Source organism: Hyperoodon ampullatus (genome assembly GCF_949752795.1).
Source record: "Hyperoodon ampullatus genome assembly, chromosome: 1".
Taxonomy (NCBI): Eukaryota; Metazoa; Chordata; class Mammalia; order Artiodactyla; family Ziphiidae; genus Hyperoodon; species Hyperoodon ampullatus.
Genome location: NC_136914.1, coordinates 219,826,795 through 219,839,327, shown reverse-complemented (window position 1 = coordinate 219,839,327; position 12,533 = coordinate 219,826,795).

The following is a 12,533-nucleotide window of genomic DNA, read 5'->3' as shown; positions in this document are numbered from 1 at the left end:
TGTTCACGTGGTCATCTTCCCTCTGTGTATGTTTCTCTGTGTCTTCTCATCTTTCAGGACTCAGTCATATTGGATTTAGGGCCCACCCTAACCCAGTATGACCCCATCTTAATACATCTGCAGAGACCCTAACTCCAAATAAGGTCACATTCACAGGCACTGGGGTTAGGACTTGAACATATCCTTTGGGTGGGAGGACACAATACAACCCAGAGGAGCTGCCATGTTGGACAGTGCAGATACAGACCCCTTCACCATTGTAGCAAGTTCTATTGGACAGTGCTGCAGTAAGGCGATTTTTAAAACTATGTCATGATTTGATAATTTTTTAAGGTTTCTGTATGGCAAAACACCATGGAACTACTACAGCAAAACATTTGGGGCAACTTATTTGGACACTTTCTGGTTTCTGTTAATTTCCATTGTGCAGTCTATTCCATCTTTGATTTACATGCATCTATGCATATGTGTGAATTTGGGGTATCTCATTACCCTGGGGCTGTGTCAGTTTCCTAAGTTACCTGCCATGTCATGATTTAAACTATGTACAGAGATAGTGTTTCTTTAAGAACAATTTGAATGGAAGATTAATTTAGAAATATACAGGATTCCTGCTATTTTATTATTTCCATTTTTATATTGCATCTTTCTCATTGTTCTAGTTACATGTTAATTTTGATCAAATAGAAAAAATTTATAAATTTGTCAAAGTCTGAATCTATAGCAATAAAAGGATCTAAATGCATCCCCCAAAAGCAGTCTACCAAAAAATTATGCAGTGACTAACTTTGCAAGAGGAAAGTGGGGAAAGTAAATGCTCAGCACATCATCTCTCTTATACTGTTTAATCTACAGCTGGTGGTTACCTCACGTGCATAAGTGGACTCAGAAGACAGATTAGGTTGATTTACAGCTCTGCTTTTTAAAGATTTTTTTTATTCCTTTATTATTATTATATATTTAAGGGTAATTTTGATTACTGTTTTTTTCCCTAGTACAGCCTACTTCTAGCCAAAACTGTGTGTTAATGTTCTCAACATGAAGCTCTTTAGGAATTTCAGTAGAGGCATGTTACTTAGATACGGAGAAGTTAGTTTGGAGGCACTTCACCAAAACTGCTTGCAGACCCCCGTGAGCAGAGCTGGCAGTGGTGGGAGATCAAAGGAGCCTCCGAGGTTGGTCACTGGCTACTGGGAGCTCCACACGGTGTGAGGGATGATGTCTACAGAAATGAAGAATTACTGTCTCTAGTCTCCCTGGTTTTCTGCCTATTCTTGAGAACCACCATGATTTACCTAATACTCTTCCATACGCTGATTTATTAAGAAGGCCAGAAAAATATCCGTGCGTGGCCAAGCTGCATCTACGACAGCTGGTGGTTCGTGCTTGAGGTCATTAACATATCTGATAATGTCACCAAAGGTTCTGTTGGGAAAGTTTGGAAATAAAGGAACCAAGTCTAGAGAAAAAAAATCTCGAGAACAGTTTGAGCTTATTATACCAAGTGCTTTATTCATTTCTATTAGCCTTTACTGCCTCCGTTAAGCTATGGAAACTGTTACATGTCAGCATTATCGGTGAGTGATGATGAGTCGTGGGCCTTGCTTATCTGCAGGTCGCTTATCTAGCCACTTCCCCATCGGGAACATACATGAGAATCAAAATGTAAGGTTAAAAAAAAAAAGGAAAGAAACAAACTTGCCTCTTAGCAGCTAAAATGGGCTTGAATCCAGGTGCTAAAGTTCATGCCTTACTCATAGGAAAGCCACTTGGGCCGTGTGGTATAAGGAGAAGAAAATTTGGGTGCTAAAGTAAAAGGATAAAGCAATCTGGAAATGACATGTGAATGGAAGGAGGCACATCATCTTGCTGTATGTGCGGCCAACATTCAGCACAGCCCCCATGGACAAGGGAGACTGGGCTTGAGGAAGGAAGGTGGACCATGGGTGGGGAGGTGCTGATATCAGACCTAGAGCAACCTTCTGACCACAGTCCACTAGCTACTGGATCCTTTTATAAGCCTTAATAGTTAAAAAAATAGTGCAAGGAACCTGGACTCTACAGGCAAGCCGGCTCAAGTCTCAGGATCACTTACTAATTGTGTGACCTTGGGCAAAGCCCTAAGGTCTGCAGAGCTCAGCCTCCTCATCAGGAGCGTGAATTGGGGCCTGCGTAGAAGCCTAAGCACACTGCCTCTCTGCCCCACTGTTCTTCAGCCCATCACACGTTGCCCAAAGCAGATGTCACCAAAAAGAAAGGTAATAGAAATAAAGTTTTAACCAAATGTTAAAAAAAAGAGTAAACCCTACTAATCCAAGGCAGAAAACCCTAAACATCTCAACAGACCCTGGGCACACAGAGTTTCAGGCCAGTTGTAGTTGACATTGGTAATGGCAATGCTGAATTTGTCAAGGAATTGGTTAAAAGACATTCATTATACTCTAATATAGGAAAATGTAGAATCCATTTAAAATATTTCTATTCAAAATTGTTTTAAAGCAATAAAAAAGATGCTATTACCGGGTAAATTACAGTTATCTGCCAGATTCACAATATTGGAACTGGTCTTCAAGACCGTGGAATTAGAATCCATTTAAAACGCCTGTTCAAGGGATACTCTAATGTTAGGAGAGTGAAAACTTTCTAATGGCTGCCTTTCTCTAATAGAATGTGGATCAACAATTATCCATAGGAACCCACGGAGAAAGCCTCACTCCAGTGGCGCCACTATTGCAAGATTTCCTTGGTATAATGGGAGAATAAAATGGGTTTTGAGGCCTGGTACAATTATGCGCATTTTTGTTTGTTTTGTTAGAGACAAAACTAAACAACAGGGTATCTGGAAAGCCAGCAGCATTTCGTGGGCTCCGCTGATCGCTCCACACAGCGGGCTGCCATATCCAGTTACAGTCTAACTGATAATGACCGGGCTGTTTTCATCACGCCCCCAACCGCTCCTGCTTTTCTTCCTCCTTCTCCTGCATGATTCTGTGCCTGAAGGCCAATTTGGGAGGAGGCGTTACACCTTAAAATTAGCTTTGCACAGAGCCACAGGTTAGCCGAAGAACATTATCAGATAGGTCGCGAAATCAAAAGCACGTTTTTTAGGATGGAAAAGTGACATTGTGTAGGACCGTGGAATGCTGCCTGAGGGGGGAATAGTGAGATGAAACTCAGAAATCGATTTGTTAGCTTTTACCCCAAAGAAAGTATTTCTATATTGTAATTTTCTCCAGCCTAATTAAGAGCAGATTCTGCTGTATGCGGAACCGGGTGCCCAGCCCCTGGGCCAGCACGGTTTGACACGGAGGCCAGCCGAGCTGTTCCCGGGCTTTGTCAGAAACACTCTGCTCGCAGGTCACGTTCTAGCAACTGCTCCGAGAGCCCCAGTGGAAGCAGGGTCAGCATCTCAGCATCTCAGTGGCCGAATCTCCCATCCAACCGGGAGGTGGTCAGAGCACCTGCTCGCACTTACCAGAGGATGCTGGCGGTGGTTCCCCTCCCCCCCCACAACGCACCAACCTCAGGCAGGAAGTGAGCTGTGTTGGGAAGGTCTGAAGTGTCTAAAGGTCTGAAACGTCTTTGTTCTTATTTAGGGTGCTGTTTGCACAGTTGACACTGAGCGCCAAGTGGAGAAATTGGTCCCCTTTCCTTTCTGCCCTTTCTGTTAAGTTTTCCAAAAGCCACCAGGGGGCAGAAAGAAACTTCCTTGCCTTTTCCTTTGTTCTTTTTTTTTTTTTTTTTCTTCTGATTATACATGGAAAGGTGAACTTCTTTTTTGGTCCACGAGGGCCAGTGTTTTTGATATAAATTATGCTTCCCATATCTGTGATTTTTTTTTCAGATTTGGGATGTCTTTGAATTGTTCCTTCTGCAACTAAGGCGATCGTGAGGGGGGAAACTGCATATACACAGCATTTTATATTGGTTAATGATGTAGTTACACGACCCCCAGGCCTGACGCAGTATCCTAATCTCTCCTGTGTTATCCTCCGTGTTTCCAGCCTCACGGGACTAGTGCAGGCCCTCAGTACCTCTTATCTGAATTACTGCAAAAGCCTTTCAGCCAGTCTCCGCCTGGCTTCCTCCAGTCAGTTTAACTGCCCCACGCAGCGCCCCTCTGATCCAGCCCTCCTGGTCCCACGTCAGACAGCGCCTCATTCCCTGCCAGCTGAAGCCTAAGCTGCCCCATCTGTGTGCCCCGACTTCTCAGCCTTTCCTCCTGCATCCCCCTTCCATCAGCTCCAGTCCCAACTCTTTTCTTCCGGTGCCTTGATCGCTGGGTCTGCTCCCTCACCAGTCATGGCCAACCCCTTCCAGCGACATACATTCAGATCTTCAAGGTCCAGATCACGTGCTACCTCCTCATGGGCGCCTTGTCTACAATGTCTGAATTCCATCTTCGTTTAGCAATTATTTCTTAAGGCTCAAGAAAGCCAACACAACTGGGGCCCTAGGAATGATGCACGTGGCTCTCGGTAGAGGCAGCAAAAGACTGGCCTCGTTGGGGAAACCTCCCCGGAGAACGTGTGCTGGTGTCGTGGGGCTGCTGAGACCCAGCCTCCAGGATGTCGGGCGATGGGGCTGCTGAGACCCAGCCTCCAGGATGTCAGGCGGGGTCTGCCTCTCAGAGTTAGTTTCCCAGCACAGGGTGGAAATGGGCAGGAAGCCCTTCCAAGAAGCAAGTCCAAGGTGGACCATATGAAACTTTGCAGGCTCTTAACACATATGAACAGTGAGAGAAAGGACTGCACAGAGGACCCCGTGAACAACTAGGGGTTGACATGCCTCAGCAGGGAAGGGCACATGAGGGCACATTTGGCTGTTGGTAGAATGGTTGCTTTGTGTAATGAATTCCTGGCCTAATGGGCACGTGGATCCCAGTCCTTGGGGGCAGGCCTGTTTTGGTTTAGAGCTTGCACACCAAAAAAAAACCCAGAATGCACAATATGAGTTGAAAATTCTTAAAGGAGATCAGTGTAATCCCTATTTAATTTGGTCTTTTCCTCTTAAATTCACTTTGCATGTGGGAAGACATTCTTGCGATGGACACAAAGGCATTTTTACACATGCTGAACCCTCTTCACCCTGGGAGGAGTCCTTGCACCTAATTGAGATGCTGAAAGGAGAAAAACCTTGCAAACAAAGCTCTGCAAGTACAGAAAAGAGTTCTCACCACCATCCAGGTGGCATTTGTAATACGTCTCCTTCTCTTTAGGGTCTCACTCATACATGAATTCCTCCATTGCATTCGGGTAGGGGTGCTGAAGTGCAGCTAAACGTAACTTGTGAAGATTTCATTGCTATTTACTTTACTTGGTCTTAAATTCATGAACTCTTCCCAATTTTATGAGGTGCTGCTTTTCCTTGAAGCTCATGAGACCTTCAAGGACAGGCCCAACCATGTGAGGCATGTTGCTCAAGGCATTTGGACTATGAGCTGCTCAAGAGACTCATGCACAGTGCCATGTGTAGAGAATCACCACGTCTCCCACTAGCAGAACATGTGCGTTATGCCTGGCTGGCCAGGAGAAGCGCTTCCAGGGCAAGCGGCCCAGCGCGTCCTGGACCTGCAAAGCAGCATCTCTCCTGGAGGCCCGGGGCTCTCAACCTGCTTGCTCTTGGAAAGCCCAGTGCAAAACCCACATCACATACCTATACTTCATTCGTTCACCTCTTGACGGATACATCCAACCAACAGCTACCTGAGCACCTGTTCTCTGCCAGGTGCTGTGCTTGCCACTGAGTGAACAAGACAGAGGGAGTTCCCATCTTCCTGGAATTACAGTCTAGGGAGGGAGACAGATAATTTACAGGTAAACAAGTAGACAAGATTGCTGTATTGTGCCCAGTTGTACAAAAGACCACTTTAAATGGGGTGGTCAGGGAAGGTCTTTTTTTTTTTTTTTTTTTGCGGTACGCGGGCCTCTCATTGTTGTGGGCTCTCCCGTTGCAGAGCACAGGCTCCGGATGTGCAGGCTCAGCGGCCATGGCTCACGGGCCCAGCCGCTCCGCGGCATGTGGGATCTTCCTGGACCGGGGCACGAACCCGTGTCCCCTGCATCGGCAGGCGGACTCTCAACCACTGCACCACCAGGGAAGCCTGGGAAGGCATTTTTGAAGTAGTGACAATAAATGTGTTGTGGACAAAAAATTGTCACTCGCCGTCTGCCTCTACAAGGTCACTAGCCACTGCAGTCGCTGACCTTCCACACCCCCTGAGAGGAGTTCAGGGCGGAGATCAGGAATGAGGCCCTCTGTGCTCTGGGGAAAACTGGCAGAACAGGGCTTCAGAGAGAGATTTTCAGGAGGAGGTTTTATGAGCCCATGTCCTGCATCTCCTCAGATCCAGAAAAGCACTAAAGATCATGAACGGAGACATCTGCTCCTCGTGACCAGCAGCGGCCTTCTGCTGAGGCGTGTGCTTGACTGCACGCACCCCCTTCACTGAAATCATATGTAACACTGACCTTCCCCCACCTCTTCGGAGCAGCTCCTCGGAGCTCTCTGAGAGGCTGGCTCCCGGGCTGTCGTCCTCATTTTGCCCCAAATAAAACCTAACCCACACCTCTCACAATTGTGCGTGTTTTTTTCAGTTGACCGTGTGTTGAGTGTCTGAAAGTGTGACCACATGCACACCTGGAGTTCATAGGGATTCAGAGGTGGGACAGTTGCGTCTCGGAGGGTAGACTCCAAACCAGGAGATGGAAAGTAAACCGGACTGAGAGCACAGGTGAAATCCAGTGGGTGTCCTTAGGAAGAAAACCGAAGCAATCAGAGTGGTTTCTTGGGAGAGTTGATCTCTGCCCTACTGTCGATTTTAGGAAAGGAAGATCAAGGTGGTCCCAGCAGAAGGAATGGTTTAAGGTCCCGTGTGGAGGCAGAAATACAGGGCCTGTGCGGGAGCAGCATGCAGTTTAATTCTGCTGAAATACAGAGAACTTGAAAGAAAGTCATGGCGCTACAGCTGGACAGGCCGAGGGGACATCTCACGACAGGCGGACTCGGACGTGCCATTGTTGGCAAGCCTCAGGGGTCACTTTCAGTGAGGTGAGAGTGGCCATGGCTGGACGGACGGATGGCCTGTGAGGAGTCTCCCTGGCAGAGAGGAGAGGAAGCCACGTCCTCGTCTCCCAGGATAGAAACGGAGCCCCCCGGCGTACAACCCGCAAGCCCAGATTCTCTCTTACCGTCAGCTAAATTGGCTTGTTGTTTTTACCAGGAGGCCTAGTTTGGAATATTCAAGAATCCTGAGCCTCTCCTATAGGGAGCACCCAGTGTGATGGGGCGGCCGGGAAGAAAGGCAGAGACCCCGACATGAACAAGCCCTGGAGGACGAAACTGGGTGATGGCATGGCCAACAGATAGGATTTGCCAGAGGAAAAAAGACAAAAATGAGAAAGGACGAGGGGAAATCTGAAATTATACATATACCTGCTGTTAAAAATATAGGCATTCTCAGCTAAGGTCACTTCATAGTAATTTTCTTTGAGAATATATATGGTTATCCATTTTAGATCATTTTTTCTTCTTCTAGAAGTATGGAAACATGATAATCAAGGTGACTGGTTCCTGTCTTAAATGATAAAGAGAAAGCAAATATCCATTTTGTTTAAATTGTGGCTTTGGGTTTTTTTCCTCCCCTTTGTAAGAGCAAAAGTGGAAAGTCCCCACCTACACCTTTCTTATGTGTAAGGTGACTTTTGTCTCCTGCCTGGGCCTTAACCGTCCCTGCATCTGTTTGGTTGAGGCCCTCTGTCTCCCACCCAGAAGGGCCCAGCAGCTCTAAAACACCAGGCAGATGCTCTGCCCGCACCGCACTCACCTCTTTTTTTTTTTTTTAAATTTATTTTTATTTTTTTGCTTTATAACAAATTTAATCAGTTATACATATACATATGTTCCCATATCCCCTCCCTTTTGCGTCTCCCTCCCACCCTCCCTATCCCACTCCTCCAGGCGGTCACAAAGCACCGAGCTGATCTCCCTGTGCTATGCGGCTGCTTCCCACTAGCTATCTACCTTACGTTTGGTAGTGGACATATATACGCACTCACCTCTTTTATGTGCTCCCAGTAGATACAAAATCGAATGGATCTAATGCAAGGTCTCGGGGGCATGGGTAATCTAGGAAGGCACCAACATCAAGACTCCAGGGGCCCAGTCTGGAATTAGACACCTTGTTGGATGTTGTCCTGGCTACGAAATCTGGTACTAGCGCCCCATTTCCTCAGGGAGATGTGGGACCACACGTTCCAGACCCTCACACAGCTCCCACAGACTTTAATAAGAGACAAGCGACTGAAACCACGTGCCACGCTTGGAAAATGTCTGGGCTGCCCTGCGTCCCGACTCTGGGGGAAGGGGATCTTTTACTGCTCCTAGAGCCAATCAGGGACAATGAAAACCAAATGTGTCCCCATTGCCTGCAAGCTCACATAGATATATTCACACACACACACACACACACACACGCACACCTTGCAAATACTCATTATGTGTGCAGGTCGAGGGTAGTTACTGCAGCTGAAATGTCAACTGTTGACAGGTCTATAGAAGGCAGAATGCTCAGGACTTGAATCATTCCCTCCGCCGCGTTCTTTCCTCCCTGCTATGGCTGAAAAACACTGACTTTGTCACCAAAGTGTATTCTGTGGGAGAATGGCTGCTTCCATATGCAGTTGACAAAATGTTGTCTGCATCGAAGGTAGCTTGTATTCCCAACTCTGCAAATAGTCTTCATATTTTCTTACACCTCACCCACAGGACCTGTCATCGTGGCTCCGCTGTCAGAGAAGGTGCAGGGCTTTGCGTGTCCCCCGCGGTCAGGAGCTGTGACTGACCCTCTAGCAGAGGCAGGGGATTCCCACTGCTGTTCTGAGAAGTGCTCTGGTCTGCAGCGCCCCTGTGACAAGCAGATTCCATCTTGCACGATGAAGAGCTGAGAGTCCCCGTACCCCCTGTGACCGGGAGGCGGGGGTCGGGGGAGGGTGACACCTGCTCATGGACCCGCCCAGGACCCCAGCCTCTCGGTATACAGGCCTTCGCTGGAACGTTCCGGCCAAAGTTGGGGAAGGCTTTTGGCCCCGTTTAGGGTGAAGGCGTTGTCGGTACACACCCTGTGGGACAGCTTAATAAATATTCCTTTATTCCGGCAACAGCCCCCGGTTTCTGTCTCCTTCAGTGGTGCCATCCATGCTCGTGGGGTCACCTGTCATCCTCTCCTCTGCCCCCAGCTCCACTTGCTAACGCCGCCATACTTGAGCTCCTCCAGTGTCACTTGGTCCTCCACCACCAGCTCCTGCTTCTTCCCTCTGGGCCCACGAATGGCATCAGTTCCCCCGTCGTCCACCTTGCAGCCTCAGTGACCTGTCATTGACTCCTCTCTTTTGTGTCCAGCGTGGAACCACTTGAAAAACACTGTCAGTTCCAACTCCAGTGTAGTTCTAGCATCTTTATCCTTCCGTTCCCTTGACACTGGTTAAGTTTGCTCTCAGCTCATCTAGTGCAGTAGGCTCCTTACTGGGCTGGCTAGCTTCAGTCTCCCCAATCCTACTGATGTCTTGCTAAATAACAGGCAAAGGACATTACTTCCTAAAATAAGATAATGCCTTCCATGCCTTTTCATTGATTCCTGATATTTCTTTGACTGAGTTGACCTCTTATTGTACAATTAAATGCTAACCTTAAATTTTTAACCTCACACCCATTAGGATGGCTGCTATCAAAAAACCAGAAGACAACAAGTGTTGGCAAGGATTGTGGAGAAATGGGAGCCCTTGTGCACTGTCGGTGGGAGTGGTGCAGTGATGGAGAACAGTATGGTGGTTCTTCAAAAAGTTTAAAATACAATTACCATATAACCCAGCAATTCCACTCCTGGCTATATATCCAAAAGAATTGAAAGCAGGATCTCAAAGAGATAGGTGTACACCCAAGTTTATGGCATTATTCACAAGAGCCAGAGGGTGAGGGCAGCCCAGATGAACGAATGAAGAAAATATGAATACATACAGTGGAATATTATTCAGCCTTAAAAAGGAAGGAAGGAAATTCTGACACATGCTGCAACATGAACCTTAAGGATATTATGTTGAGTGAAACAGGCCTGTCACAAAAAGACAAATACTGTTTGATTCTATGTGTACGTCTGGAAGTCAAATTCTGGAAGTCAGAGAGTAGAATTTTAGTTCAGGAGCTGGGGGGAGGGGGAAATGGGGAGTCGTGGCTTTGTGGGTACAGAGTTTCAGTTTCGAAAGATGAAAAAGTCCTCGATATTGGTTGTACAACAATGTGATTATACCTAATACTACAGAACTGTATACTTAAAGCTGGTTAAGATGCTAAATTTCATATTATGTATATTTTACCACAATTAAGATTTAAAAATTTTAAAAAATTTTTTTACATTATGACATAGCAGCCTGGTTGTCTTTTGTGGTGTTTCACGAAGATGGATTTCAGTATTTGGGAGAGGTTAACTCTGAAAACTACATGGAATTTGTAGAGTAACAAAATGTAAATTTTAAGGGCAAAAAATCCTCTCTTCTAAGAAGGATGAATTAGATTCATGCAGTAAATGTATAATATTTATAAGATTCTTTTAGACAAAGCTTTCCAATTGAAACTTTGTCCTGCTGTGGACATGACCAAAGGTCAATGTTTCTACTTAGCCCAGCATTTTCAGCAAGTGTAGGTAGCCGAGGATCCAGAATCTCAAGAGGGTAAATTGTGGGAGTACATTCTGATGTTGAAGCACAAAAGGATATGAGAGTAGTTACACAAATCTGGACCATGCCTCTGACCATTTATCGGGAGATTTTCCATCCCCATTTCAAAGGGAGAGAAAGAATAATAAGAACCGGTGTCCAGACCATTTTAATAAATACAAAGTTCCCCAAAAGGCCCACCATTCCAGACCTTACGTCTCCTGCCAAATCCTGTAAAAATAAAGATTAAACCGTACAGAATATTTGTTTTGTTCTGATTGCTGTTATTTTGTTTTGGTAATAGAAGTCCCCTGGCATCTGGCCTAAGAGTGTGCTGACGGCTCTAGCTTTGATACCCTCCTCTCCTGCCCTTTAAAAGGAATCATTTCTTCCTTGGCTGAATAATACTCTCCTTTCCTGGAATGACCCACTTGGCATCACTCAGGGGGACCAGGACAGCGCTAGGCTTTCACATTGAAGTACTGGGTTCTAGTACCAGCCAGCCTGGGACTCAGATTCCTCATCAATTCTCAAGATTTTGTATTTTTAAGTAATTTCAAGCTTGTGGAAAATTTGCAAGAATAGAACAAAGAAGCCCTGCAAACCTTTTACCCAGGTTCTTCAGTTGCTAACATTTTGCCTTTCTCTCTCTCTGTGTGTCTCATATAATCAGAGGACCATGATCAGAATCAGGAAATTAAGCACTGGCACAATAGTATTTTCTATGGCATATCTAATCTCACCAATCTTCCCAATAATGTCTTCTATAATAGTTTTTTCTTTCCAGTCTAAGACTGCTCAGTGAGTACATTTAGGCAGGAAAGATGCATTGATTTTTGACCACCAGTTAAGCAAGGCAGCCCTTCCCCGTCTTTCCCACTCTCGAGGAGAAAAAGAAGTCAGTGATTACAAAGAATTGGAGTGGGGCTTCCCTGGTGACGCAGTGGTTGGGAGTCTGCCTGCCGACGCAGGGGACACGGGTTCGTGCCCCGGTCCGGGAAGATCCCACGTGCCGCAGAGCAGCTGGGCCTGTGAGCCATGGCCGCTGAGCCTGCGCGTCCGGAGCCTGTGCTCTGCAACGGGAGAGGCCACAACAGTGAGAGGCCCGCGTACCGCAAAAAAAAAAAAAAAAAAAAGAATTGGAGTAGAACACGATTAACTTAGTGTTTCCAGGCCATATGAGTCAATTATAGTTTACTCTTTAAAATTAGATGAATTTATAATATGACTTTATATTATCAATATATATTACTCTATAATATAATTGAAACTAGCCTAAGATAAATGAGAACGTTCATTTGGTTCTACGTTGAAAACTATTTAAATAGTACAGTTTCACAGGTAGCAGTCACCAAAAATTGTCCCTCTGCAGGAGTTATGATGCAAACACTTTAGTGATAGGCATAGTCTTGTCTGTAGTCTTGTCTGTGTTAACCAAACAACTCACAAGAAATTGAACAGTAAAAAGAAAGAATAGAGAAAATGGTCAGAAGAAGAGTTCATAGGCTGGGGGTGGGGGGAGGGCCTCTGATGATGCTGTGAGGGCCACCGTCCCTTGTCTACACATCCAAGTTGAGGCTGGATTAAACCTCTTGGAAAATATTGCCTGTGCTGTTACTCTGTGAAACATACACTCATTTCTCGCGGAATGAAGCCTCTCAAAGGAGGAAATGTTGAGTTTTCAGAACCTGATGGTTGGAAGGAGGGAGTTATAATACTTGTCGTTATAATACCCTCCTTCTTCCCTGCTCCCCGTCCCAGAGGCTAGTGTGTGTGTTGCGGGGGGGCGGTGTGGGCGTGTGTGTAGGGAGGTCCTTCTCAGGG